The sequence below is a fragment of the Odontomachus brunneus genome, unplaced genomic scaffold (assembly GCF_010583005.1).
Source record: "Odontomachus brunneus isolate Ranch 3 - 2012 unplaced genomic scaffold, Obru_v1 Obru_scaffold_020, whole genome shotgun sequence".
NCBI classification, from domain to species: Eukaryota; Metazoa; Arthropoda; class Insecta; order Hymenoptera; family Formicidae; genus Odontomachus; species Odontomachus brunneus.
Genome location: NW_022639470.1, coordinates 2,498,011 through 2,506,229, shown reverse-complemented (window position 1 = coordinate 2,506,229; position 8,219 = coordinate 2,498,011). Strand labels below are relative to the sequence as shown.

The following is an 8,219-nucleotide window of genomic DNA, read 5'->3' as shown; positions in this document are numbered from 1 at the left end:
CAGGCGCGCGTCACGCCATAACGCTGTCAGCCGCCGAGGCGAGCGTATCGCGGGAGCTGCCGCGTTATTTTCTAAACTCTTTTGCGCCGATTTTTAATACCGCAATTTGACTTCGCTATAATTAAGGTAATAATTAACACGAATTAAAATGTGTACTTACCACGCGAGCAGATATTGTGAGCTTTACCGCAGCGGGTAATTACCGCGTTTCATTTACTTTTTTACTTGTTATAGAGAAACGGCATGTCCGAGTTGTTTTCCTATGCGTAATAGCAATAATTAAATAATAACCAAATAAATTAAATAATAATCGAATAAAAAAGTAATAACACTCGAATATTAAATGGTAGTGATGATCACATCTATTTGACAGTCGTGTGATAATATCCGCGAGTGGATAATAATGAAATAATGATGATCGAATAAACGGTAATAACAATATCTGGGCAACGGGTCTAACAAAAACTCTAAACTCCACGAAGGTTAGGTAAACCGATCGTCGTAACGGCGCGCTCGGGCCGCTGACTGAGCGGTGTTAGAGTTGGGGAGGGGGAGGGCGGCCATGTAACACGCGTGCGCGAGCACGTGCTCAAGCATCACACTACACACTCTCAACCGTCGAGACGAGCATATTGGGAGCCGCCGCGTTTTGTTCTAGATTATTCCGTGCCGATTTTTAATACCGCGTTTCGACTTTGCGACAATTGTGGCGATAATTAAGACAAATTAAGACGCGTACTCCTTACGCGAGCAGATGTTGCGAGATAGGTAATTTACCACGATAGATAATTACCGCGTTTCATTTACTTTTTTACTTATTAGAGAACATCGCGATCGAGTTTCTCAATGTCGATCAAATATTATCATCATTCATTTATTATTCGAGTATTATTACTTCTTTATTCGGTTGTTATTTAATTATTTTTATTGCGTATTGGGAAGCAACTCGAGCGTACCGTTACAACGATTTTCTTATCTCATATTGCTGTCGTGTATAATTACTTGATACTACCGAATATTATTATAGGGTTGTCGATTAAATATTAATATCATCATCTATTAATTAATCGGGTATTATTACTTCTTTATTCAGCTATGATTTAATTATTTCTTATTGCGCATTGAAAACGAACTCGAGCGTGCTGTTACGACAATTTCTTTTCCTTGTTTTGCTGTCGCGTGTAACTAATTGATACTAAATTATTAAATTACTAAATTGAATTAAATTTCTGTCACAGATATCGAATAGAGCAGACACACGTCACGCGTCTCTAGAAGATGCGATGCCTGAGAGATTGCCGCGCCAAAGGATTCGGCTCGGGCCTGTCTGAGTCGGCTCGAAGGTGAGCTTCACTAATTTGTATTTATAATTAGAAATTCGACAAAAGTGAAAATTTTCTTTTTGGAAACGAATTCCTTAATGCCTCTATCGTCGTGTAATTAATTAATACTCAGTTAAATAATGTCTTTTGTTGCAGAGACAAGCACTCGACTCTAAAGGGATGCTGCGCCGGAGGATCCGGCTCGGGCCTGGCAGAGTTAGCGCGAAGGTGAGTTTCACTAATTTGAATTCATAATTCCGATAAATCCGATAAAACTGGAAGTTATTTTGTTTGAAATAGAATTCCTTAATGCCTCCATTATCGCGTGTAACACTAAATTAAATCTGCTTTCTGTTGCAGAGATGAAATAGACGACCAATCGACTCTTAGGGGCTGCTGCGCCGGAGGATCTGGCTCAGGCCGAGCGGGGTTAGCTCGAAGGTGAGCTTCATTAATTAATATTTGTAATTAGAAACCGACAAGATTGATAATTCTCTTGTTCAAAATCGAGATAATTTGAATCGAATCAAAGATCGCATTAAATCGTAATTAGATGCGGGGACAATTTTTTCTGAATAACATCACCACTTGAAAAATTTTAATTAAGAGATTTATTTGCAACGTCGAGAAAAAGGAAAGTGAAATATTCCAAGAGTGAATGCATTCCGAAAAATTCTTCCAGCGTGAAAAATATCGCGTTTATTTTTTTTTAATCCTTCAAACTTCTTTACTCAAATCGTCATCAATGCAGGAACCTAATCGGCAAAATGGCATTTTTCTGTTCCAGAAATAAAAGCAGAATGTGGCTATCCTGATCGGCGGTTTGGTGAGTCAAAATAAACATATTAGAGTAGTAGAAAGACAAAAAGTCTTTCGATAGTGCATGCTTATCAAATCAATGCGATTTACTTTGCTATAGTTGTAATGTGTGTACGTATCGTCCAATAAAAATCACACTGCTCAAAACAATTGGAAGATCGCTTTTTCAAATAATAATATTAATGATAACGCATATTTTACGTAAATTTGGCAAATAAATTTTCAAGTATTTTTCTCCCAATATATATGTACCATACTTAGAAATTGACTAACTTAGATTATTGATTGGTCGACGTTTTTTTCGGGGGAAATTTTGAATCAAACCCCAACACTATCTGATAGATGCTTAAAGTATTGAGTATACGCTTTGAATATTCAAAATTTTGTAAAATTTTTATTCAGTTTTATTGAATGCGGTCTTTTTGTCTCGAGTAGTACGCCAACGCGCAAAAGTATTGCGCCACATAAAATGCGCAATCACAACACTCGCGTAGATCTTCCGCCAGTCGTTAATTTTCTCAATTTTCTCTTTCGCGTAAGCTTGTATTTTACAAAGCAGAGTTCATACTTCGTTATTAAGTAAAATTCGATATCATGCGGCACCTGCGCGAAGCGATCTAACGTAATCGTATAAACTGCTCGTAAAATTAATTTCACGATCGTCGGAAAATTTTCAGAAAAATTTTCAATTTTTCACTTAAAATTGGAGCTTCCTAACACGGGACACAATATGGACAATGCTAGCGAGCGTTGATTGTTTACGCGGCACACGACAAGTTCTATCGAACGAAGATAGACGTCTCATGCGGTAACATTTTTCTCGCGTAAATTTGGAATAGAATATTTATCTCTATTGTCACAATTTTCATAGTTTTTGATTTTTTATTCACATATTCGTGATTATTAATTTGATAAGTTTGCGAATTTCATCGGATCGTATTTGCGGAAGAGTCGCGAACTTCGCAATATTGCGGAATTGTTGTGCGCAAAAGCATTGTGGAATTGTCTTCGCAAAAGTATTGCGGAGCTGTTATCCGCAAAAATATTGCGGAATTGTTTTCGCAAAAGTATTGCGGAGTTATCCGCAAAAACATTGCAGAATTGCCTTCGCAAAAGTTTGCGGAGCTGTATTGCAGCCTACTACGTTGCACCATCGAAACGTTACATTAGGGATACTCCGTGTTGTACGTGAGAATTTCGCATAGATTATTTCGCCCACACGTCGAAAGATTTCGTGAGATCGACCTTTGCATCGCGTGTTACCTTCGCTTGCGGATTCCGTTTTCTTCGTAAGCGATTCGCGTTGCGCGTGTATCAAAGTGATACACTATAACTCGATCGGACTGTTGCTGAATTCGTCGCACATATTCGTCGTTTATCCGAAAGGCCGATATTTCCTCGAAGACACAGTTCGCGATATTTCATACGCAACTCGCAACTTGATATTTATCCCCTAACAGAGACGGGATTTTTCATGAAACCTTCGTTAGATTACCGTGGTCGGGAGTGAATTACAGGCGACGTGGGACGCGGGGACCATAGCAGCGTCAGATGCAATGACAGGATGGCTGATGGACCCTGGACACCGTGGAACGACGCGCAATGGTGAGCGCTCAATTTAGACGCTCATATAGTAGATACAAAGCGTCACTTTACGTAGATTGCATGCACGTAGACGTAAATCGCATTGGGTCCGATGGGAAGTAAAGTGAGCATTGGAATTTGCAATTCGCCGGAGTTACGTAAGAATGATCCAACCAAAGAATTTAGCTCGGAGATTTTCGCAATAGTTCAACGAGTCAAACATTTCTATTTCTTTAAGAGTACTGACTAGCTCAATCCATAGAAAAATGTGCAAAAAGACGCGACTGGTAAAAAATGAAAAAACTGTTAATTCATTTCAAACATCTATAAGGCTTGCATTTTTTTGTTTAGATTAAAAAGATATGAATGGAGTATCCATTCATAAAAGCTTATAATTTTTTGAATTGGTTCATTCTTGCATAATAATAGCCAATTGAAATTTCGACTCGGCAGGCTTCCTTCTCGTCGGATTATTTCTTGATGATACATTAAACTGATATATTTCATACATGTCATATTTATATGTTCTGTATATGTTATATATGCTTTTTTATGCTCTGTATATGTTTTATATATTCCCAATGTATGCTATATATATTATTTGATTAATATACTTAACTTGTTAAGTCGTATTATATACGATATACTATCTCTTTGGAGATATCTTTTTATGCATACGCGTTTGTTGTTGACGATAGATAAATAAAATTTCGACAAATTAAAGACAATAAATTAAATTATTAAGCCGAGACTAGAACCGAAATTCTTCGATTTCCCGCTAAATTATTAAGCCAAGATTAGAACCGAAGTGTTTTGGGTTTCCGCAAAATTATTAAGCCGAGTTAGTTAAGCCTGGGGTAATTTTTTAAAGTTTTTTAAAGAAATTTTCACATTTGCATAAGTGTATTTTTGAAAATGACGTGAAGTTTATGTTTCGTTCTGCATTATCTCTTGGATGACGTGCCTTAATGTCTATACTCTACTCCCTCAGTAACACGCCTAGAATCTTGAAAATAATTGCCCAATATCCCAACGTCGCGCCCCCAGCGTTAGATCCATCATAGCTATATATTCGGATTCTCGCGCATGCACCTATCCTGGGCCGAAAATCGGTCATGTTACCGCAAGTTAGGTCATAAAGAGTTAGCGTCTAGAGCACATTTTAGACTAATTTTTCACAGTCTTTTAAAGTAATTTTCGCGATTGCGAAAGTGTAATTTCGAAAAAAACTTCAGGTGTGCATATTTCTCTCTGCATCGTATTGAGGATGACAATGTGTGTTCACTCTACTCCTTCAGTAATAAGCCTAGGATCTTGAAAATAATTTTCCTATATCCCAAATTCGCGTTCATAACGTTGGATTCAGCTTAGCGTTATAGGAAATTCGGATTCTTGAACATGAGCCGTCATGTTACTGCAGATTATTTAGGTCATATAGTGTTAGCATCTAGAGCATATTCTGGGATATTTTTTATAGTTTTTAAATGTAATTTTCGCGTTTGCAAATATGTATTTTCAAAAATGACGTTGCGTGTGCGTATTTCGCTCTGCATCGTTTCTTGGATGACAATGTGCGTTAATGTCACTGTTCCCTCAGTAACACGCCCAGAATCTTGAAAATAATTTTCTAATAACCCAAAGTCGCGTTCATAACGTTAAATCAAACTTAGTATCGTAGGAACATCGGATTCTCGCATATTGGCCGAAAATCACGTTACTATAGGTTATTTAGGTCATATAGTGTTAGCATCTAGAGCGCATTCTGAGATATCTTACAGTTTTTTTAAGTAATTTTCGCGTTCGCAAAGATATATTTTCAAAAATGGCATAAAGTTTGACTATTTCGTTCTGCATCGTCTCCCGGATCACATGGGATGCTCCGCTTCATTTTCGCACGTACTTTCACCAAAAAGGTTTTTCATTCGACGGGAGTAGAAAGAAGTAGTTTTTGCAAAAAGATTCGATATCGTGATAGTAACTGTTTCTTATCGTTTTCGTCTCATATTGAGAGATGCTTCGCTTCATTTTCGCACATACTTTTACCATGCAAAAGAGTTTTTAATTTGACGCAGATAGAAAGAAGTAAACATTGCAGAAAGATTCGAAGTCGTGATGGTAACTGTTCCTTATCGTTTTCGTCTCATATTGTGGGATACTCCGCTTCATTTTCACACGTAATTTCACCATGCAATAGGGTTTTTATTCGATGCGGGTAGAAAAAGTAAACTTTGCAGAAAATTCAATGTCGTAATAGTAACTGTTCATTATCGTTTTTGTCTCATATGGATGGATGCTCCATTTCATTTTCACGTACTTTTATCATGCAAAAGGCTTTTTAATTTTATCGAATCAGCATGGCACAATAGTTTTGCAAAAGTATTCGGTATCATGTTAACGACATTTCCCAACAAATTTTACTTTGTGTTGACTTGACCAAATTAGAAACGTAATGCTTTTGTATAGTAAAAGTACATGCATAAATGAAATAGAGCATTCCTACCTCAAGGATGAAAACGATGTGGAACTATTCCTATCGTGACACTGATTTCATTTTTCAAAAATTACAGCGTACTGACTGCTCCAATTTGTATGATAAAATTACGTGCGAAAATAAAGTGTAACATTGATCAGTGCGAAATAAAAATGATATCTCAAATTACTGTTGCTAATTATATTGAAAAGTCAAATAATAGGTAACGTATTAATAATAGGTAAATAATAAGTATTATTAGGTATAATAAAAAATAAGTATAATAGGTATTATTAATAATAGGTAACGTATTTTTCAAAAAAATTATTCGCAAATTACGCTTGCGCCTACAACACTCTTCTCTAAACACTCTTTCTTTGATGCACCTACGCTGAGAAAAAGATATTTGGAAATTTATTTGTGTGATACAAAATTTCCGTGAAATAAAGTATATTTCTGAGAAATAAAATTTGTTTTTGTGAAATCAATTTTTGTTCTACAAATAAATTTTCAAGAATTTTTTTCTCAGTGTAATATACAAGCGATTTGAAGAATTCATCAGAAAAGTAGCAAGAGTCTATTTTGGAGAGAATGCAAATATCGGCAACGTGGCATTCACATTTACGTAACGTCTATGTGTAAAAAAATTGAAATGACAACGTAGTACACACACTTGCATACATCTGTGAAAAGATGTTAGCGGTATCATGTTAGCGCTTATTTGACAATTGTCTTTATTCCATAAATATCTATGTGTACATAAATTCGATATCGTCGGTAAATGATGATAACCTTTTTTACTTTTTGATGATCGCTCTACGTTATCGACGTTTATTAAGTTCGTCGCTTATTCCAGCATCCCCTTAAGACAGTGAGAAAGGAGGTCAATTGCGGGAAAAGTAATATACTTTTATTATTAATATCAATAATATGTAATATTAATAATTAAGTTAGTTTAGTTAATAATTAAATAGTTATAATATTATTTAAAACAAAATCTGTATTAAAATGAATTTATACTATACACTGAGGAAAAGACACTTCGAAATTTATTTATTTGTATGATACAAAATTTATTTTCGTGATATAAAATATATTTCTGAAATAAAATTTGTTTCGGTGAAATAAATTTTTATTCTATAAATAAATTTTCAAATATTTTTTTCTCAGTGTATTAAGATGAAAAATAAATAGATAAAACGAGAAAATTATTAATAAGAAACGATTAATAAAACAATCAACATTTACTCATAGTGCATCTATGAATTTGGTGCAAATAATTCGTCATTTTCCTGATAAATTCTCGTTGGTAGTTATTGATTAAGAGAGAAACGGGAAGTTGAATGTATATTATGCATAAAATGTATCGAATCGATGTTATTCATGTTATTTACACAAATTATTAATCCTTTCGGATTGGGTAATTTCATTTTTTGTTTTATTTAGGAAAAGCGACAAACCGTTGATCAGCTTGATATTTAAATTCACATTCGGAAAGAACGAAGGTACGCGTTGTAATTCGAGTTATTTTTTACAATCTTGTAGAAGTTTTTTTAAGGGCTTTCTTACTACGAAGTGATAAGATTAAGTCAAGGTTTGTGATAAACAGTACAATGTACTGTACATGTGCCTCTCGAAAGCACAACGTCTGGGGGGTGTAGTTACAATGCAAAGGTTAACGTTCTCCGTATCGCATCACAATACTTCCTTGATTTCTCGCGATTTACGACGAGCACTGTGGAAATCTCGAAAGGGCCGGCTAGCGCTGACAATGCGTTAATAACTTACACAACGAGAAGATTTAAAGAGCTCGCCGGACAGATGTATGGCGAAATTACTATCTCTCGCGGTCTCTTCGTACTCGAATAAATCGCGAGTCCCTTACATCCGATCGCGGCAGCAAACGCCAAAGAGTGGAAACCCTCCGGGTGCTCGTAAATCTGATCGGGTATTCTACTCTCTGGCACTTCTCTCTCTCTCTCTCTCTCTCTCTCTCTCTCTCTCTCTCTCTCTCTCTCTCTCTC

At 35.9% G+C, this 8,219-nt stretch overlaps 1 protein-coding gene and 1 long non-coding RNA gene across 3 annotated transcripts in view; one reads left to right on the top strand and one right to left on the bottom strand.

Moving 5' to 3' along the window:
• LOC116842041 overlaps positions 1-1,343 on the top strand; it is a 54,276-nt gene extending 52,933 nt beyond the window's left edge. The window contains exon 4 of the long non-coding RNA XR_004377662.1: positions 1,239-1,343. This is a non-coding gene — a long non-coding RNA (uncharacterized LOC116842041). The remainder of the gene's footprint in view (positions 1-1,238) is intronic.
• LOC116842039 (platelet endothelial cell adhesion molecule-like) overlaps positions 1-8,219 on the bottom strand; it is a 217,415-nt gene that overhangs the window by 96,336 nt on the left and 112,860 nt on the right. The window lies entirely within an intron of this gene.